Below are 23154 nucleotides of genomic sequence, written 5' to 3' on the forward strand. Positions count from 1 at the left end.
TTTACCATAAGCAATACAAAACCCGAGCCGGAGCGTGAGAATAGCTACAATTAGGACATCGAGCAACAGACCTTGTCCACTGCCAGGGAGGGAAAGGCTGGGGATGCTTGTTCCAACAAGAGGTGTCTACGGTTAACACTATACTGGGCACGCTGACTAGAGAGCACAGACGTAGTGTGAGAAGCCCTTATTTCAGCAATGCGACAGGTGTGTTTGGCTTGATTTAGAGTCAATTCAGTGTTATGAAGTAATTCGTCTCTCACCTTGTCATTAAGCGTACCACCAACGAGTTCATCGCATAAATCTCGAAATTGACAGCGCGCAACCATGTGTTTCAAGTCACTCTATCGGCTCGCCAACTTGTTGCATACGAGCAAAAAACTTGGTACGTTCGATAATAGAGTTCGAGGGAAGGTTACACAACTGTCTAAACTTTGCAAGTAGGACAGCTGGGTCATCAATCGTTTCTGCAGGCACTTGAATCTGTCCGTCTGCACGTAAAACAGCAGGCTGAAAAGTAAAACGGTCCGCACGTTTCATTGCCTCAGGACCAGCCAGGTTTAGCAGCACGGAAGCACGAACATCTGGAGGATCGTTACGATGCGAATGTAGTGAGTGTAGTCATGCTCGAAAAGGCGCCAGCGTTCAGCAATGTCAGAGTCAAAGATCAGAGGATCAGGACGGCGAGACAAGTTTGCCACGATAGAGTTAACAGGCACATAAAACAAATGTAAAAAAACAAAACCTGAGATAAAATGAACGGAGTAGGTAAGAACCCTCTTGACACCATGTAATGTGTGGAGTCGTACACACGTCGAAAATGCAACACATTTATTAAAGTCCACTTATAGCATTGATCTGCAAGACATCACAGCGACTCACAGCTACTCCAACTGCCCTACGTAAGCAAGCTCTTGGTAATATATATCGCATATTAGGCGGGGCAACTACTAACAAGCGCTACCATTGTTTAGCAGGAAATAACCAATTTACAGGCAATAAGGTCCAATCTCCGTCCTCTTTATTCTCCCGCGGTCGGGGCAGTCGAACCATCCGCAGTCAGGGTGATCAAAGCCCCCCCGCAGCCGGTGGTTGAAACCCCCGCGTCGGGGCGATCGGAACTCCTGCGTTAGGGTGGTCAAAACTCCTGTGGCTTGGAGTCCCGGATGTCAGTCTCTAACCAGAGACCACTGGCTCCGCAATGGTAAAGTCCCGTTTCGCACGGTTGGAGCCCCAAAAACAACCCCCAACAGGGATCGCAAACTCCATGATGGTAAGTTCACAGGCTCCTGCGTTGGAGCTCTCGGTTGATCTTCAGCAAAAGCTGCCAACATCACAATGTTAGGCCGCAGTTCGGACGGAGATAAGAGACGGAAAAAATCGCATCTCCGTCGAGGTAAGAGATTTGAAAAAGTTTCCCACAACTCCCCCCCCCCCCACCATCCCCCACATAAAACAAGCTACTAAAAAAACATACATTTAACACATACAAAACAGATACACAGAAGGAAAGGACAGACAGACTGTTGGCCGGTGCAGAAGAAGTTTACCGGAAGTTTACTGGAATAGGTGGTATTAGATGTAAGGAGAGGTTGAACAAACTTGGCTTGTTTTCTCTGAAGCATCGGAGGCTAAGGGGAAACCTGATAGATAGATAGATGTATCTAAAATCATGAGAGACATAGGGTAGAGAATCAGAATGTTTTCCTCAGGGTGGAAATGTCAAGGACTAGAAGAAATGGCTTAACAGTGAGAGGAACAGAGTTTAAAGGAGATTTGCAGGACAAGTTTTTTAAAATATATAGAGTGGTGAGTGGCTTGAATGGTCTGACAGGGGTGGTGGTGGCTGATGTGATAATGGTATTTAAGAGGCTTTTGGATTGGTACAAGGATATGCAATAAATGGGCGGATATGGATCATGTCCAGGCAGAGGAAGTTAGTTTAAACAGGCATGTTTGGCATGGACATTGAAGGCCGAAGGGTCTGTTTTTGTGTTGTTCTTTTCTGTTCTAAAAGCTTTGGGTCATCCTTTCGGACTGAATGAATGTGTTCTGCAAACTGGCCAAGAATTTGCATTTAATTTCCCTGATTTAAAAAGGACCTCATCATAAGCACTAAATTGGAATAGTTTACATATGCTGCTTTACTTCTTTGCAGAACTCTTGCACTGGATTACCTGAAAATCTGTATCACTTGGGCCAAATTCCTTTTCAGCTCACTGAAAGTCACCCTTTGCCAATTAAATACATTTCCTGGTTATGTTTCAAAATTAGACTAAACTTAATTTTAATGTAATCCCTCATTCCCAAATGTCCCAGTTAAATATGATGCCATCATCTTGATGGCAATTTGGAATCGGTAATAAATGCTACCCTTGTTAATGATGCCCCATCCCCAAACACACACATCCTGTGAAATGAACAATATTTTTGTAGCAGGAAAATTGAGCCATACTGAGTAGAATCAAAGTTTTTTTAAATTGGTAAAAACCTGATGTTTTTAAGACTACGGGAAGTGAATGATTTTTCAAGAAGGAGCCAGAATTATCTGCCTCAGAAGGCAGTGGAGGCCAATTCTCTGAATGCCTTCGAGAGCTAGTTAGAGCTCTTAAGGATAGCGGAGTCAGGGGGTATGGGGAGAAGGCAGGAACGGGGTACTGATTGAGAATGATCAGCCATGATCACATTGAATGGCGGTGCTGGCTCGAAGGGCCGAATGGCCTACTCCTGCACCTATTATCTATTGAAATCAAATTGTCCAGATAGTAAGTCGCTATAAACATCTATTTAGGATAGGACATTTCGTAAGCATTGTTCATCAAAAATGTCATGGCAATTAGAACCTTGGTCAAAGAGAAAAATATTAAGAAATAATTTGGAGGTAGGGAGACACCCTAACAATATGGACATTGAATTATACAAATTTAGGTGACTAAATTGACAACCCCCCCACCCCCCTTTCCATATGCCCCACCTTGACTCAACACCCATTTTTCCATTCTACAATCAATCTGAAGAAGGGTCCCAACCCAAAACCTCACCTATCAATGTTCGCCAGAGATGCTGCCTGACCTGCTGAGTTACTCCAGCGCTTTGTCTTTTCTTTTTGAAAGCCAGCATCAGCAGTTCCTAGTGTATTTACCTCCTTATGATTGTCTACTTCACAATAGTCCCCACGCTTCATTCTAACTGGAATATGTCTTTTGGAGTGGAAAATTGGTGCCTAGGTTCTGCTGGGGGAATAAGATATCCAGGGAAGTAACAGTTTGACCCATTTGTGGCAGGAGAGGATGGGATTGCAAGAGATTATCTTGTGTAACATAGGTAACGACAGAGCAACGCTAAATGGCCTCTTAACAGAAAGTCAGATCTTCTCAACTAAACTTGACATTGTGACCTTGAAGGGACATAGTGCATCACATTAAACTTATACATTCTGCAGTTTATTCTTGATTTTTATAACATTGCAGATCATTCATTTTAGCTTGAGCAGGTTCATGGAGTGCAGAATAAACCCGTGGAATGCTGTCTCTGTGTAAGCACTTGCGCAGTTCACATTGAAGAGAACACATGTTTCGGGCTGTTATACCGCATATGATGTTCACAAGGTTCATGCAAGGTCACTGCAAGAAGAGCTCTTAAAGGATATTTATCTATGATTAATACCCTGTCTGACCTGTACTGCTTTATGTGGACAATAAACTATTTCAGGAGAAGGAACCACATTCAGATGAAGGCCATGAGGATGGTAGGCAATTTAACCTGATACGCTTTGCTGTTCTGAATCACAACTGGGTTTGACAACTGACACTAATAGCAATTATGGACCCTCATAAACGGCATTTTGTTCAAATAATATGTCTTGTTGACACTTGTCAGAATTTAACTTGTTTTTCAGCTTTCAGTCTGTAACTGAATGATCTATAAAAATCAGAGTTCTTTAAAGTGGAAAGGTCTAAAGTTCAATGCTTGCTTTGTTGAAATTGCATCATCTTTCTCTGAAATGCTTCAGCATACAGATTGTGTAATTTTCTTTATCACAAATGGAAAATGCGTTTTGCACTTTATTTGTTTATTGTTGTTTGTTGCTGAAACTTGAGTTTCTTTCATAGCCAATTAAATAAAAAAACAGCACATTTCAGAATCCTGGTTAATTCCGACAGTAAACCGTGAATTTGTTGATTATTGGCTCAAATGATACTCACGTTTTAAAAAAAGTTACAATTAGTATCAGAGCTCCTGGGTGGGGGTTCAGGTTGAAATCTTAAGAAATTTCTAATATTGATTAGTTTGAAATGGGTAAATGGGTGAATGATTTTGCCACAGTTAGTACTGCAACCATACTCTTCCAGCAACCCAGTTTCAATCCTGCTGTTGGTGTGCAGTTTGCATGATCGTCCTGTGACTGCATGCTCTGATTTCTTCCCACATTCCAAAGACTTACAAGTAGCTTAATCGCCCACTGTAAATTGCTCGTAGTGTAGGGGAGTAGTAAGTTGGTTAACATGTGATAGAATAGGTTGCGGGTATTTAGGAAGGCTAATGGAATATAGACACAAGATGCTGGAGTAACTCAGCAGGTCAGGCAGCATCTCTGGAGAGAAAGAATGGGTGACGTTTCGGGTCTGGACCCTTCTCCAGACTAGTCAGGGGAAAGGTAAACAAGAGAAATAGACAGTGATGTAGAGATATAGATCAAATGAATGAAATATATGCAGAAAAGTGACTATTACTAGGAAAGGGTTGGGCCCAAACCTCTCCTGCTTTGGTCTAGCACCCTCCTCTCTCCCCCTCACCCCCTTCCCCTCTTCCCCCCCCCCCCCACTCACACACTCCATCCCCCCCTCCTCCCCTCACCCACTCCATCCCTCCCTCAACCCCCATTGAGACGGCGGCGGCTCGACGGCGACTGTCCCCTCATTCAGCAGCAATGGTGGCTCGACGACGACGGCACCTGCTTTGAGCGGGAAGAGCCAGTGACCAATCAGTGGCGGCGGCACTCCCCCCACATGGGTCCCAGAACAGCGACCAATCAGGCGTCGAACAGGTCGGAGCCAAACAATCGACCCCACATGGGGGGGTGCGGCAGGAGCCAATCAGGACGTGCCGGACCCCATGTGGGGGGAGGTGGTAGAGCCACTCAAATGGCGATCCCAAAATGACGATCTCAAAATGGCAACCCTCCCCCAAACTCGCAGATCCGGCGACCATCTTACCATTGTGACCCAAGACGAACACGTAAGTATTAGATCAACTGACCCCAACTGGAGTGGACCCGTTGGGTTGCCATTGTGACATCGAACATGGAGGTATTATTGCGAAGGCACGGCTGATGGGCAGGGCAAGTGGAAAAGGGATTTATTAAAGTTTAAAAAGTGAATGGCTTTTAAAATATAACAACCATTTGAACTGCAGGCCAATGGTGAGTAAGGTGGGCCTAAAGTTGTTGCGCTATCGTGTACCGTTTTGGCTGTATTTTGGGTACGCACAAACAGACAGACAAATATACAAGATGAGAATTTTAGTAACATTACTAGAACAAGTGTGCCCGTTCAAAGCGGGCCCTTTGGGCCCGTCCCCACACCCCCCATTTTCTCCTTCCCCCGCCCCACTCTTACTCTCCCCACACCCTCCCCTTGGGCGGTGAGGTAGTGGTGGAGGGAGGGAGGTGTTGAGGATGGACCCGGGGGGGGGGGGGGATAGCGGGGAGATGTTCTCCAGGGTGTGGGAGAGAGGAGAGAAGCAGGGGGGGAGAGGAGAGGTGAGCCGGTGATCGCGGGCTGGCGCCGCTAACGGCGTCCATTTTTTTGTTGCGAGTGAGGAGATTCCGCGCATGCGTGCTGAGCACAGTGTGAGGAGATTCCGCGCATGCGTACTGAGCACTGCCTCACCGCAGCGCCCTCTATCGAAACCTCAATAAGGGGGGGGCATTGCATTAAAACCTGTGTAACTTAAAAAATATGCGACAGAATTAAATAAAAAAATCATTTTCCAGCATTGGCCCGCGTGGTGATTAAGGCGGTACAAAAATCGTGGCGCTACGGTTCACCGTTTTGCCGTATTCAGCCGACATCAGTGGAATATATATACAACGCTACAAGATCTGAGTTTTAGTAGTATATAGATAATAATAATAGATTAAGGAAACAGGCCATTGGTAGCTGTTTGCTAGGTGAGAATGGGAAGCTGGTGCGACATGGCTGGTTTTCATTTGAAGTGAGGTGGGGTAGAGAGGTTTGCTGTTGTTGTTAAGGGCATGTGAGATCACACCTGGCGTAATGTATATTTAAGATATCATTGGGGAGATTTCAACCAAGGTCCTCTAAGATGTTTCTTGGTCTGGAGTCATCGTTTTATTTTCCAGGAAAGATCGAACATATATAACGTCTGTACTCACTGGCGTTTAAACTATTAGAGGCAATCTTATCAAGGCATTGAAAATTCTGAGGGAGATGGATAAGTGCTAAGAGTATATTTCCCATCAGAGTCTAAGATTCAAGGGCTTGTCAGAATAAGAGGGTGCCCATTTCAAAGTGAGTTGAGGAAGAATTTCTTAAAGCACTGTGATTCTTTGGAATACTGGAATATATTCCAGGCTGGGATGAATAGATTTTTAATCAAGTCAAGTCAAGTTAAGTCTACTTTATTTGTCACATACACATACAAGATGTGCAGTGAAATGAAAGTGGCAATGCCTGCGGATTGTGCTAAAACTACAAACAGAATAGATTTTTTTTTTTTAAAGACACAACACAAAAAATAAATTAATACAGTAAATTAGACCCTGGTGATATAAGAGTTAACGGTCCTGATGGCCTGTGGTAAGAAACTCCGTCTCATCCTCTCTGTTTTCACAGCGTGACAGCGGAGGCGTTTGACTGACCGTAGCAGCTGGAACAGTCCGTTGCTGGGGTGGTAGGGGTCCCCCATAATGTGCACTCTGGATCTGCACCTCCTGATGTATAGGTCCTGCAGGGGGGCGAGTGTAGTTCCCATAGTGCGTTCAGCCGAACGCACTACTCTCCGCAGAGCTTTCCTGACCTGGGCAGAGCAGTCCCCAAACCAGATTGAGATGTTGCCAGACAAGATGCTTTCTACAGCCCCAGAGTAGAAGCTCTGAAGGATCCTCAGAGAGACGTACCAGTGTGGCAATGTGTGTTGTCCATGTCAGATCCTCTGTGATGTGGACTCCCAGGTATTTAAAGCTGCTCACCCTATCCACAGTAATCCCATTTATCTCCAGTGGCGTGTACGTCCTCTGATGTTGAAAATCAGTATGAATACAGAGATTTTTGGAGAGATGGCAGAAAAATGTGAGGAAAATTAGTTTAGCCATGATCTATTGAGTGACAGAGCAGGCTGGAGACTATTATTTTACTTATTATGGTCTTATAAGTAAATGCTTTTATATCAACAGGACGTGTTTTATTGAGACTCACTGCAGGAAAGTTGGAACAAATGGGCATTGACCAGGAGAGCCACCGTCATTCGTTACTTCAGAAAATATTGGGACTGCGAATTCGAGATGATGTTGACAGTCTTACAGCCATCTTTGAAGGTAGAAACAAATCAGAATTTTGAGCACCACTAACCTTTCTATAGTTACTACAAAAAAAAACAGCATCAACAAACGACTTGTGGGCTTCTGAATGAAGTGAAACTATTGGAGCATTTTTATGTTATGTGAAAATTTCAAAAAGTGCATTGTCTCAAAATTTTTTGACTGATGCACCTGAAAAATATTTCCCATTTCCCTTTATCAGATTGAGTAAAGTCATGTTGTTTTTTTGTTTTTAACAAACCTTTAAAATGCATATCACGGTTCCGATTTGAAAGTTATTACATTTTTTACCACTGCTTTGCAAATTGAATTCAATGGCAAACCCATGACAATTGTTTGTTTTTTGTACATTAAATTATCAAAAAGGTGAGTTATAAGGAACATTTGAAAGGGAGAGAGCAACGGCGCAGGGAGGGAGTTAAATTCTTTAAAACCTTGCTAAGTGAAAGAGTGGTTTTGGTCTCCTAATCTGAGGAAAGACATTCTAGCCTTAGAGGGAGTACAGAGAAGGTTCACCAGATTGATCCCTGGGATGGCAGGACTTTCATATGAAGAAAGACTGGATAGACTAGGCTTATACTCGCTGGAATTTAGAAGACTGAGGGGGGAATCTTATTGAAACATATAAAATTCTTAAGGGGTTGGAGAGGCTAGATGCGGGAAGATTGTTTCCAATGTTGGGGAAGTCCATAACCAGGGGTCACAGCTTAAGGATAAGGGGGAAGTCTTTTAGGACCGAGATGAGAAAACATTTCTTCACACAGAGAGTGGTGAGTCTGTGGAATTCTCTGCCACAGAAGGTAGTTGAGGCCAGTTCATTGGCTATATTTAAGAGGGAGTTTGATGTGGCCCTTATGGCTAAAGGGATCAGGGGGTATGGAGAGAAGGCAGGTACAGGTTATTGAGCTGGATGATCAGCCATGATCATATTGAATGGCGGTGCAGGCTCGAAGGGCCGAATGGCCTACTCCTGCACCTATTTTCTATGTTTCTATGTTTCCAGTGATGAAACAATTAAAATTTTGGATGACTAAGAGTTTAGATAGAATTTAGATAAGAAATTTAAATAGAGTTTAGAATTTAAATAGAGTTTAGATAAGAAATTAAGATATATCAAAGCTATGTGTTTGGAGGAGATGGCAAGAATAGACTCTTGTGCAACTCACTACATTCCGGTCGATGTAAGTGGTTACCCCATGAAGGTACTCTAGGAAGTGTTTTTTGGTTTCCCTCAAATGGGCTTTGAGTTCCATTGAAAAGATTGTCAAATAAATATCTTGAGATTGTTTTCTGTGAGTTAGTTTCTCTGTCGCTATTTCCATTCCTGTCATTCATCTAAAAAATGTTTTTGTACAATATGATCAGAAGTAAAGCATGGATTATTTTGAGTACACAACTCACATTTTATGAGGGTGCATATTCTTTCATAGCGTTTGAAGTTACTGCCTTGACCTGCATTTTACCTGCGGGAGGAATGGATTGCTATGTTAGGCTGCTTGTCTGGTTCATTTGAATTATGATGGCCAGCTGATCGTTTCCGAGATTTGGACCTGATTTGTATTTGGTGTTGCAGAAATAGGAACACTCTTGTGCATTAAAATTTTTTTAAAGAGATACTTTTTAATTACAATATGCACGGTATCACAAAATGCTGGAGTAACTCAACAGGTCAGGCAGCATCTTGGAGAGAAGGAATGGGTGATGTTTCGGGTCGAGACGTCACCCATTCCTTCTCTCCAAGATGCTGCCTGACCTGTTGAGTTACTCCAGCATTTTGTGATACCTTCGATTTGTACCAGCATCTGCAGTTATTTTCCTACACAATATCCATGGTGGTCACTCAACTATCAACTAGGAGGTTTAAAAAAATGTAGTTATGAGAGATTTTTTCTAGTTCTTTTTTTATAATTTATCAAACATTAGGTTTGATAATTAAGATTGTTGCAATTAGCTGTGATTTATTGATAGGCTAATCTTGCTTTCTTTATATATTGGATATATGTTCACACAAAGATTTTCTACTGCTGCGAACATAACTAATTTCTGGAATTGTAGCACTTAAGTGGATATATCTTAAGTGGGTATTGCAATCTGATATTGAATTAAAAACGGTGATTAATAACTTGTTTCAGAAACACTTGGCACTTGATTTCCCATGATAGTGCAATGTGCATCAAAGAACTGCTGACTTGCAGCAAAAAGAAATGCACCTCAGGGGGAGATATTTAATCACAGCTGACAGAAGGAGGACTTCGAATGTTCTGCAGCTTCTGAGGGCTTGCATTTTAAACCATAGTAATAATGCAACATATGAGTTCATATTATTGGAGGTAATGGTTATTATTAATAAAAATATGAAAATCTTTCATTTTGTGAATGTAAGTCATACTCTATTATGAATACAATAATCAACACTGATTGTTTAAAAATATCTGAATCTATTCACCCGTCTAATTTGGATCTGGCCTTCACTGTTTAAAATCACAGTGCTGCACTGCGTAATATAGAGTAATAGTTTTCTGCTGTAAGGATTTGGCATTAATTTCAATCTCAAAACTGCATTGCATCTTTACTGGCTGGTGCATTTAATCAGGAACAGTCATTTGTCTGAGTGAAAAATAAAAATGGCTGAAAAAAATCAGAAACAAAATTGAGAAAATCTAGATCATTGTGTGAATTGTCTAAGTATGAGATATAAACCATTATCTAAACCCTCATCAAAAACCACAACCCTTTTAAAACAGAAATTTGAGATTCTTTTATTTTCTTATACTCTACATTCACTAATTCATTTGTGAAAGCCATTTCATGCGCAGGAATCTGGTCCCAGCTCGGATTCCCTGGATTGTTTTCATTCCTCCATCTCATTAAATATCCTACAGTTTAATGATAAGATCAATTAAAATCACACTGAAGAGGTGTAACTAGTTTTAATCAGTGAAAATTAATTTACAACCAATTTGTAAAGCATTCACGATTGCTCATTCCAAATCGCATTTCTCTATTTTGTGGCTCATGAAGGAAAACACGCACACATTCTCCTGAACTTTCGACTCCTTTGGCATAATGTCCATATTGATATTCATATTTCACTATCTCGTGCCACTTTCTGCTTTCTGCAGTGACTGTTCCCTCCGCAACATTCTGGTTCACTCATCCGTTCGCATCTAACCCACCCCCTCCCCACGTACTTTCCCTTGCAACCGCAGGAGATGCAACACCTGCCCCTATACCACCTCCATTGACACCATCCAGGGATGCTGTCTGTCCTTTTGAGTGAGGCAGAGGTTCACATGCACTTCCTCCAACTTCATCTACTGTATCCGTTGTTCTCGGTGTGGACTATATATCGGCGAGATCAAGTGCAGACTGGGCGATCGTTTTACTGAACACCTACACTCGGTCCACCTTGGCCAACGCGATCTCCCCGTTGCCAAACATTTTAACTCTCTTTCCCATTCCCACATTGACCTTTCTGTCCTGGGCCACCTCCACAGTCAGAGTGAGGCCGAATGCAAATTGGAGGAACAACACCTATTTTGCTTGGGCAGCTTACAACCCAGCGGTATGAATATTGATTTCTCCAATTTCAAGTAACTCTGGCATATCCTCTCCCTCCGTCCTTCCCCATCCTAGTCGTCTTGCTAGTTTCACTGTTCGTATCCCTTCGCTAGCACCTCTTCCACAGCCACCAATGAACCATTGTGGGCTCCACCTTTCCTGAGTCATCAGTACCAGCTCTGATTTGTCTGAGGAAGGGTCTCGACCCAAAACGTCACCCATTCCCTCTCTCCTAGATGCTGCCTGAGCTGCTGAGTTACTCCAGCATTTTGTGATAGCTCTGATTTGTTCTGTACCTTTTCATAACCTCTAGTTTCCCTCTTCCCTGAATCTATCTGAAGAAGGGTTTCGGCCCAAATTGTCACCTATTCCTTTTCTCCAGAGATGCTGCCTGACCCCCTGAGTTACTCCAGCATTTTGTGTCTATCCACCATGTCCTTAATGATAGTGCATATTACAGCTCTGATGCTTAAGTCTCAATGTAAAAGAACTGATTCGAAACTGAGTGTATTGGCTCATCACATCATTTGCCTGACAATCTTTAGCAATATTACTGCTGCATCTCCATAGCTATTTTTTGTTATTCCAGATTATCATGGTTTTCCGTCTGTCATACCCCTGACAAACGTCTTGTTCACATCCAACACTGAAATTGAGAGTCTTATGGAAGGTGTTTTAATCAACAAAATAAATAAACTATCTGATTAAGTGATACAATCTACTTCATCTCCCTAGTTTGCTCTTTCCTTTGGAACTAAAGAATGATGTAAAAGGAATGTGGGTGGAAATATGGCATTTATTTCCCATTTTCTGAACACCTACATCCCATACTAGAGAATTACTTTAGCACTTTAAGTAAATCATTGTTGCAGATGAGATTTTCTTGTTGCAGATGAGATTTTCTTTCAAATTCCAGTTATGCCGCAGTGATTTCATTGGTTTCCGTTGTACGTGCCAGTTTCTCCAACCCATAAGTGATGATCTGGAGATGCAATGTGATTTTTTTGTTTTTGTCAAAACAACATATAAGAATTGTGTGGGAAGAAACTGCTGGTTTAAACTGAAGATAGACACAAAAAGCTGGAGTAATTCAGCGGGTCAGGCAGCATCTCTGGAGAAAAGGAATAGGTGACATTTCGGGTCGGAACCCTTTTGCAGACTGAGAGTCAGGGGAAAGGCATTCCCCTGACTCTCCGTCTGAAGAAGGGTCTCGACCCGAAACGTCATCTATTCCCTTTCTCCAGAGATGCTACCTGACCCACTGAGTTACTCTAGCTTTGTGTGCCTATCTTCCTGTACATTGAATTAATTACTTGATCTTGCTCAATATACCTGTTCCAGAACATGAGATGGTTCCTGCGCATAGAGGTCAGGTTGATGGCTGCAGTAACCTATTTTAATGCTATTAGATGTCCTATTTTTGCTGCCCTACCACAGTCCATAAATGCATCAGAGACTCTTGATGAGGCTTTAAGGTACTTATGAGTTGCCATTTGAATCATTCTTTTACTTGTCTTCCACCTTCACCAATCTTCTACTTTTTTAAATGCTCAACAACATTTCAGAAAAAAACAACTGCAGCAGTTTGTGTCTGTCCCAGCAGTGGCAGTCCTATAAAGAAAATTATCATTGCAAACACCATACTCTGGGTATATGATTAGGCCTCTTAGGAGAATACACCAAAGTAAATGATGGAGACAGATACAATTACGACATTTAAAAATAACAATTGGGCATCGACATGGATAGGAAAGTTTTGGAGGAGTATGAGATTGTGCAGGCAAGTGGGACTAGCTCAGTTAAACAACTTGATTGACATGGACAAGCTGGGCTGAAGGGCCTGTTTCTTTGCCATTTAGCTGTGACTGTCATTTCCCTCTTCCCAAGTTGACAAAGGCGGCTGTGTTTGCGAGTAAAAATAACACTGCAAAATAGAATTTCAATGAATTGTTTTCTCAAGCAATTAGAATGCAGGGGTGGGGGAGAGTCTGGGGCATTGAAAGTGGATATAATGTTTTAGATGAATGTAAAGAGCTGGGTGGATACACTTTTCTGATGGCCTGGGAATGATATGCAAAGGAGACCAGGTAACTGGAATCTAAAGTTACAGCATGAATGTTATTTCATACTCAGTACATTGAAATCACCATTGACAGAAGAGGAATTGTGACTTGAAGTAATGTGGTGCTGCATTATTGGGCAAGAATTTGCTCGGAAATATCAATACTGTTGGCATCCACAACTCTCCCCACATACCCCCAAAAGTCTGTTTTTGTAATTTTTAATGGTTCAGAATGTCAGGTACATTCTGAAGCATTCAAAATCCATGACAGCTCTTACAACTGAAAGAATCTGAGGTTTCTTTTTTGCCAAATGTCAGGTTTTGACAACTGTTTTGAGGGCAGGGTTTGTTCTGACCCACTCTTGTAGTGGCATTATGTGAAGCAATTCCCTACCATTGTTCAGAGTTTCATTATCTATGACGGACCTTATTTATCAGTAATTAGGCTCTAGGAAATCTGCAAAAGCCAAATATGAGGTTTCTCCACATATTAGTATTATGGCACTGGCAGCAGGTATCTGTCTGAATATATTGTGACATCATGAATTCATTTAACTGTAGATTGCTACTGTACATAGTCATACAGCACAGAAACATTGCCTTGGGCCCAATTTGTCCATACCGACCAAGGTGCTCCATCTAAGCTAGTCTAATTTGGCATGTTTGGCCCAAATCACATTTGTGCAGATTTGTTAAATATAATTTATGTTTGTAAAAAAATGACATCCTTCAACAAAATAATATAATGGTTATTGGGAAATCTGTTGATTTGGTGCACCGTTGTGGCAATAAAAGCAAATCTTCTATCTGACCTCATGGAGTGCATGTAGATGATAACACCTATGCATGAAGCTGTACTTTGAGTTATTCAATTAATAACTGTACTGTATGAATTGGATATTTTCTCATTTGTAGCACACTATTGAACTCTGCGCTTGAGCAATGTTTTTTAGCTTTGCTAAAAGTCATCAATAATGGCATGTGCGAAATAAGCTGTAATGACTTAAATATACTGTCATAAGCACTTGTGTTTTCCATAAAACCTGTAAGGGTTTGTTGCCTAGTCCTATTAAAATAAGTATGAATGTTAAATTGGAACATTTTTGAAGAATATCAGTTTTAATGAAGCTTCTGATTTGAGAACGAAATTTGGAATTTTTCTTGTTGCTGCTGCTAATTAAAAAATTTAAAGATAATTTATTTTAAAATACTAAACTTCAGTGAATTACATGGAAATATAGGGGACTCTATCAAGAGTTGTTATCCCTATGCACAGTGATTTTAACTTGACATTTAATTATTTTACTAAATATAGAAATGTCATTTGAATATGTTTTAATGACACTTAATAACTGGAAATAATTTTTAATACTTTCATTTTCAAGCAGGATTTACTTGCAATAATTTCTATCAGTTCAAAAAAAGCAATGTTACCTTTTTGAATGGCTTGGAATTGTGCACGCTATCACTGTTAATACAGTTCTGTATTCTGTAGATTCTGAATACTGGAATATTTTATGTTTCTTATTGAGGAATATGTTGTAAACTGCTGCTAATTCAATTAGATGCAGCCTTCCTTGAAATTGTAGCCATTGTAAAACAAATATAAAATACATGTTTTTTAACAAGAAAGCTTTGGTGATCACGTGGATATACTATTAATTCTGGTATCACAACATTTTGCTTAATCTCAGCTGATCAGAATTCCAGTTGCTCTTTGCTATCATGTGGAGCGATCAAATTGACTGGAGTTTATCATTGGTAGGAATCTTGAAAGAAGCCAGGGATGAATTGTCTCCTTAGTTCTTAATGCAAATTGTAATAAATGCTTCAAATTTGTGTTTTGCATTTGTATACTGTCATTAAGAATTAGCTATGATCATGGAGCTTCCTTGTACTAGTTGTTAAATTGTCAATCTTTATTCTAGTGTTGGAATTTAAGAGCCTTACTCTGATCTGCTGATTGTAGATCAATTTAATTATACTCATAACATGCAGATTAAATTCAGCCTGTTGTATGTAGGTTTGTCAGGTTGGCATCTTGTGCTCCTTCCTCTGCAGTCTTCAAGGAAAAAAACAAGTCATACCTCACAGGAAGATGATAGTGGATGTTGGAGGTTGTCGACATTGGAGGTCAATTGCCTAGCTAATCACTGCAGGATTTCCTTCAGGCAGGGTCCAACCATCTTCAGTTGCTGCATTAATTTTCTATTATTCCATTCTGTTCACAATGCCTCAGCAAATGTGCCAAGTTACATTTGTCACAAAATACCAGACAATGGCTGAGCACAAGAGAGAGTCCGACCTGCACCTCTGACCTTAACTTTGCCCTTTCCCAACACACTGTCCTATACCTAATTAATGTTCCGGGGTCACCACTGACAAGAAATTCTCATGGACCAATCAATAAAATCTGCAGCAATGTGAGCAGGTCATACGTAATGAGCGACTTGGCTTCTGACACCCCACAGGCTTCCCAGCTTCTCCGAAACAGCATTGTAGAAGGAGCAAATACACAAAGTGCTGGAATAACTCAGCGAGTCAGGCAATTTCTGTGGATGAAATGGATTAATCTGCAGAGGGAATGACCTTTCGGGTCTGGACCCTTCATCACACTGATTGTGGTAGGGGAGGAGAAAACTGGGAGAGAGTGGTAGGACAAAGCCTGGAAATTGAAAGGTGGATACAGGTGAGGGGGGTTGATGGGCAGATGGTGGAGTCGAGACGACAAAGGCTGGAGATGATAAGGAGACCCAGGATGTCAGATAAGGATAGAGAAGAGGAATGAAATGTCAAGCCAAAGGAGGGATAGAGGTGGAAGGGGTGGGTGGGGGAGAAGAGGAAAAGGGTGGAATTGTGGGAGAAATGGATGCACGCAGGAAAGACTGTGGGGGGTGGTCTCATTTAAAATTGGAGAGCTCCACGTTCATACAAGTGGGTTGTAAGCTACCCAAACAGAATGAGGTGCTGTTCATCCAGTTTATTCCACCACTTTGTGTTTTGCTTGAGATTCAGCATTTGCAGTTCTTTGTGTCAGCATTGCAAAAGGACTCGAGGCAGTAGCTTGCCACCACCTCCTGGGAGATAACTGAATGGGTTATTCCACCTTATCACTGCTTTTGTATTCTATGCCAATGCTAATAAAGAAAACAACATCTTGAATATTTAATCATATTCAATTGTAATCTAAATCATATTGCAATCTTGAAGGATCCTTCACACCACTTGGAATCATCCCATTTATTGCACATTTCCTTCCCTCATCCATTTCTCCAAACATATTGTAAATGTTTGTCTTTGATGTAGAAGAAAACAATAGAGCCCATAAGGTGTATACTGGCTCGGAGAGCAATCTCATTAATTCCTTCTTCCCCACAATCCATTCTCTCCTACCTTCAACATGCATCGATCCCTCCATGACACTCCTGATTTTCCTTCCACCTACCTGCAATAGGGATAATTTGTACTATTTGATTAACCCAGTGATCAAATCCTTCTACCAAACACTCCCCAGTAAATGGTAGAACCCTGGGGTGTGTGGTAGAGCAAAGGGATCTAGGAATGGATGTACATGGTTCCTTGACAATGCTGTAACAGGTAGATAGGGTGTTCAGGAAGTATTTTGGTATATTGCTCAGCAAGGGTATTGAGTACTGAAGTTGGGATGTTTCATTACAGTTGTACAATATGATGGTGAGGTTGCATTCGAAGTATTATGTTCAGTTTTGGTCACCCTACTATTGGAAGGATATTGTTAAGCCTGAAAGAATGCAGTAAAGATTCACAAGGATGTTGCCAGGACTTGAGGACCTGAGCTTTTGGGGGAGGTTGGGCAGGCCAAGACTATTTTCCTTGAGCGCAAGAGGATGAGGGGTGATCTTGTTGAAATGTATAAGATCATGAGAGGAATAGATAAGGTAAATTTACCTGGAGTAGGGGACTCAAGAACCAGGGTTCGTGGGTTTAATGTGAGAGGGGAAAGATTTAATGAACCCAAGGGGCAACTTTTTCACGGGGTGGTGAGTTTATGGAACAAGGTGCCAGAGGAGGTAGTTGATTTAAAAGACATTTTGACTGGTTCATGAATAGCAAAGGTTTAGTGGGATATGAGCCAGATGTGGGCAGATGGGACTAGTATAGATGGAGCACCTTGGTCAGCATGGGAAAGTTGGGCATGGGTCTGTTTTCATGCTTTATGACTGATTCTGTAACTGTTTTGTGGGAGGAAACGAGAATGTAAGGGAAATAAATGCAGACACAGAAAGAATATGCAAATGCCACACAAAGCACAAGAGGACGGTCTTGAACTTGGATTACTGGAGGTCTTAGACAAGTACACTGACTTTCCTTGACAATGAAATTCACCATCACCTTCAATGCATCAGCAAAGCCTTTGGCTGATTGAGGTTATTTAAGGATAAATATCTCAGACCTATCAGAAAATATATGGGCTCCGGAGGAGAAGTGATTCCTTCCGAAATGCTTCTTAGTGCTGAAGTACTGACAGCAGCACCTGATGGCATTGGAAAAATAGCACAGACACTGTCCAATCTCCAAATTCACTGGAAGGATAAGGGCAGTGTTAATGGGCCAAATGAGAAAAAGTTACAGGGAAACAAGTGGGATAAATGGGATTGTTCTGAGAAGTTGAATGGCCTCGTATGTCGCAAGGAAATGTGAAAATACATTTTCCTTTGCAGATAAGTGGTTCCTGAAATGTGGTAAGTGGTATTTGTTTTCTAGGGTCTTGTTGAGAACATTTATTTTTGGAGGGCATGGTAGTGCAGTAAGTTAAGAGAGGACACTGGTCTGGTGGATGTTGTTTAATCCCCATCCTCTCCTGTAATTTGGATGAATGAATTGACAAGGTCTAGGAATTCTGCTTTCAATTGCACACATATAAAAATATCTGCATTCTGCAGCTCATCTACTGAGGTTCAGGGGACCATGGCTCAGGAGTATGTCATAGGTTGAACAGTTTCCCCAATATATCTGAAGAGTAACACCACACCTATGGTAGTTTACTTAAACATGGTATGATTACAGCCAGAGGCTGGGCCCAGTAATTGGCTAGACTCAGGATCTGGTAACTAGGTGGGAAGCAAGGAGGTATGCGTGGCGTGCATGTTCTTATTTGTTCCCAAGACCCAACTTTTGCATCATTGGTGTATCTTTGAATCTGATGTTAGAATTGAAAATGGATCCAACTCCTTGATCCCATAAAGATCCTCTTTTCCTTTGTCCTTTGTATGTTCTGCTTTCATAAAACATGCCTGAAGTTTTTGTAAGACACTTGAATATTTGTGAAGATCATAGCACCGTTTAGTTATTTTTACAATCTAAGGAGATGCTTAAAAATGTAAGAAAACTCTTAACTGCATTCTTTTTATCTAATGACTCCTTCAAAAATCATCTTTAATTTTGTTGAAAAATGGTTATTCAACAAATTTTTGTTGTCTTTCATTGAGCAACTTATGCTTTAGTTGCTGTTTTCTCATCTCCAAGGATGTTAGATGATTGCTGTCAACCTCGACTTTCAGAAAGCCTTCGACAAGGTCCCACATAGGAGATTAGTGGGCAAAATTAGAGCACATGGTATTGGGGGTAGGGTACTGACATGGATAGAAAATTGGTTGACAGACAGAAAGCAAAGAGTGGGGATAAATGGGTCCCTTTCGGAATGGCAGGCAGTGACCAGTGGGGTACCGCAAGGTTCGGTGCTGGGACCCCAGCTATTTACGATATACATTAATGACTTAGATGAAGGGATTAAAAGTACCATTAGCAAATTTGCAGATGATACTAAGCTGGGGGGTAGTGTGAATTGTGAGGAAGATGCAATAAGGCTGCAGGGTGACTTGGACAGGTTGTGTGAGTGGGCGGATACATGGCAGATGCAGTTTAATGTAGATAAGTGTGAGGTTATTCACTTTGGAAGTAAGAATAGAAAGGCAGATTATTATCTGAATGGTGTCAAGTTAGGAAGAGGGGATGTTCAACGAGATCTGGGTGTCCTAGTGCATCAGTCACTGAAAGAAAGCATGCAGGTACAGCAGGCAGTGAAGAAAGCCAATGGAATGTTGGCCTTCATAACAAGAGGAGTTGAGTATAGGAACAAAGAGGTCCTTCTACAGTTGTACCGGGCCCTGGTGAGACCGCACCTGGAGTACTGTGTGCAGTTTTGGTCTCCAAATTGGAGGAAGGATATTCTTGCTATTGAGGGCATGCAGCGTAGGTTCACTAGGTTAATTCCCGGAATGGCGGGACTGTCGTATGTTGAAAGGCTGGAGCAATTAGGCTTGTATACACTGGAATTTAGAAGGATGAGGGGGGATCTTATTGAAACATATAAGATAATTAGGGGATTGGACACATTAGAGGCAGGAAACATGTTCCCAATGTTGGGGGAGTCCAGAACAAGGGGCCACAGTTTAAGAATAAGGGGTAGGCCATTTAGAACGGAGATGAGGAAGAACTTTTTCAGTCAGAGAGTGGTGAAGGTGTGGAATTCTCTGCCTCAGAAGGCAGTGGAGGCCAGTTCGTTGGATGCTTTCAAGAGAGAGCTGGATAGAGCTCTTAAGGATAGCGGAGTGAGGGGGTATGGGGAGAAGGCAGGAACGGGGTACTGATTGGGAGTGATCAGCCATGATCGCATTGAATGGCGGTGCTGGCTCGAAGGGCTGAATGGCCTACTCCTGCACCTATTGTCTATTGTCTAACGTGCGTTAGACAAAACCTTGTTCTGAAAAATAACTTTACCTCATCCTGCTTCAATGTTTTCATCCTTTCCTTTAAAAGCTAATGATAGGATTTGAGATATAATTGAGTCTCAACAAACCAAGAAAATAGGAATCTTAATTTTATGAAGCCTTGTCTATAAAATGCTTGCATTATATTAATGTTCATGGAAAGTCCTTTGTGTACAATGAGGACAATGTGTGTTATATGTTGGAGCATAAAATTTTGTGAAGATAAATTTTTCGTGGAAGTATACTAAAAAATGACTTTAGTTAGAGGGAAACTGTTCACATTAGCGAGGAATCTGGGAACAGAGGACTGAGATTTATAATAATTGACAAAAGACCAGATGGACTTGACAAGAAACGTCAGTGCAGTGAGCAGTTATGATCAAGAATATACTGCTTTGAACATGTGGTGGAGGCAAATTCAATTGTATTTATAAAATATTTGAAGATTTTAAAAATGTGTAAGTTTCGTTTAGAGATACAGTGTGGAAATAAGTCCTTGGCCTACCGAGTCAGTGCCGACCATTGATTACCGGTACACTAGTTCTATTCTACGCACTATGGACAATTTACAGAAGCCAATTAACCTACAAACCTGCATGTCTTTGGATTGTGGAGGAAATTGGAGCACCTGGAGAAAATCCACATGGTCACTGGGAGAATGTACAAACTCCGTATAGACAGCACCTGTGGTCAGGATCAAACCCGAGTCTCTAGTTCTGTAAGGCAGCAACTCTACCACGGCGCACGGTCATGGGGAATAGGACCAACTAGTTTACTCATCAAGAGCTAGGCCAACAAGGCATATGATGTTCTCCTCGGTATGATCTGGAAAATATGAGCACAATTTAGGCTGACAATTCATTGCAATATTGGGAATGCACTATATTTTTGGAGGATCTGACCAAGCCATTTAAATTAAAAAATGTACATTTAATGTACCCCACATCATTCAAGACTCAAGACTGCAGGAAACTAATTATACTTGCTAAACTCGCCATAGCCATTATACACAGAAGCCACACCATTATTTCAAACTTCACACCATTGTTTCAGAAGCATGACCTCCAGCCTTGATGGAAGCTTTTAAATCAGGCGGGTCACTTTGGAGCAGATTCGCCCTTGGAAATGATGAGAGCAGGGTTAATGCAACTCTATCCAGTGGGTTTTAATACTGTTGAAAGTGGGCACATGGGACAAGGATTGCTGCGGTCTTTTTATTCCCATTTCCCTGCCTGTCAATCAACACGAAAGGAAAAAGGACTTGTTTGTCAGGTGAAGATATTGGAATCCTCTTTAGTGGTTCAAGACTGACAGATTTCATGCCATGCACTGGATATGACAGCCCCTTTCCCACTCCTTGATAAAGGCCTGCTCTTTCACGCCAGGCCTGTGGGACACGTGCGCCACAGAATTGGAGCAATGAGGTCTGTTGTGCTCTCCACTGGAAGTGATGTTGCTGTGACTTGTCCAGGGACTTCCATTTGGAAATGTAACATGCAAAGTTGTCATTTAATTTCATAATTTTCTATCACACTATTGCATGGCACATCAATTTTGTAACCACTATCTTTTATGTGAAGTTGTAACCCAAATCTTTAATTTGCCTTTCAGATGGACATTGAAGAGCTCCTGTCTGAAATTTCCTCAGGTATTCTGGTCAATATTTCATCCCAAATCCACAACACAAAATGGATCATTTGACAAATCATCTGATTTGTTGTTTATACCATATATTTTTGGAAAAGTTAGATTCCAAATGGCATAAAAAGCACTAATTACCGCTTTTTAGAAATAATTAATCAGTTACAAACACTTTGGGGTTTCACAAGTAGTCCTTTTATTGGAAACTTTTTAAATACTGCTTCTTTCTTTTCAGTTTTTTAGTCTAATTCAAAATACAATTTCTACTTGGATATTTTTATAAGAAAAGTATACACTTTGTCAGAATGTAATGGGCAAAAAATTGCAAGGAATGCAGGCTGAATTTTCCTGTGCTGCTCATCTTAAATCTGGGAACCATTTCTAGACCTCCTTTACAGTACAATATCGAAATCCATTTGAAGAAACATTGCCAAAATTGTATAATTTAATAATAGTGTAAATGGCAATAAGGAGGTCATAATAATTATTTTGGTGACCTTACAGTTTAAACAGGTTGTTCAGCAGATTACAATTGTTCTCTACCCATCATTGATTCCGTATCACCTCTCATTTATTCGGATTAATAGAGCTGAGTTAATGATCAAATTGACAGGAATTGCTCATGTTTTTTTGCCTAATTAAACGGAAAAAATATACTTTTGCCATCTTTGATCAATCACACAACTTTTTTTTACTTAAACTTTTAAGAGGCTTGTAAGGAAGAAAATACCCAGCTGAGCAGAATATACATACTGAATACATCAATACAAGTGCACACTACTACACATAGATGAAAGCAGAAATATTGGAGATACTTGTTTGGTCAGGAAATACATGTGAAACGGGGAACAGAATTATGAAAGATTATTGAAGTGTAAACTGTGTCTTGCACAAATATAGTCTGACGTATTGAGTAATTCAAAACTTATTTGATTGACACTGTAAACATTTCAGCACTGTTGATTAAGATGACTTTTAAATGTTCTAAATTGTACCAATTTTTAACAACCTTTCTGGCGCTCAAAACATTTCTGAAGGAAAGCTGTTTCTTCAGAATAATATTTCAAACTTTTGTAATTTTTTTATTTTACAATATTTCAATGCTCCCTTTAAGTGAATGGTTCATTTTTAATTTACTTTCTGTAATGATTTAAAATCATGAATAAATATTGTTTTCTATCCTGGACTGATTTCTGAGAATTTTTCAATACAGCTGCATTGGCTCCAGTAAATAAACGATATTCCCAGCGCCTAGCTTGTAACATATTGAAGATAGGCACAAAATGCTGGAGAAACTCAGCGGGTCAGGCAACACATCTGGGGAAAATGTATAGGTGACTTTTTGGGTCAGAACCCTTCAGACTGAGAACATATTTTCAGCTTTCTTCCAAGTCCCTTCATTGCTGATTAGATAATCCAGCTGTGAGTATTGAACATAGCGAAGAGCCTCTGTAGAACTCCACAGACTGAAACACCGAACACGACTCACTGGACCCATCTGTATATATTTGAATAGAGTTTGCCACCTTGAAATTGATTTATCCTGCTCCTTCAAATCTTTAAGAAATATTATCTGATGT

The 23154-nt window shown here is 40.9% G+C and overlaps 1 long non-coding RNA gene across 1 annotated transcript; it reads left to right on the forward strand.

The window, feature by feature from the left end:
• Positions 1–3624: 3624 nt before the first annotated feature.
• On the forward strand, positions 3625–22758 carry LOC144591059 (uncharacterized). The gene is made up of 3 exons (XR_013546677.1): positions 3625–3748; positions 7418–7558; positions 21545–22758. It is a non-coding gene; the product is annotated as an uncharacterized LOC144591059 (long non-coding RNA).
• The last annotated feature ends 396 nt before the right edge of the window (positions 22759–23154 follow it).

The sequence above is a fragment of the Rhinoraja longicauda genome, unplaced genomic scaffold (genome assembly GCF_053455715.1).
Source record: "Rhinoraja longicauda isolate Sanriku21f unplaced genomic scaffold, sRhiLon1.1 Scf000534, whole genome shotgun sequence".
NCBI classification, from domain to species: domain Eukaryota; kingdom Metazoa; phylum Chordata; class Chondrichthyes; order Rajiformes; family Arhynchobatidae; genus Rhinoraja; species Rhinoraja longicauda.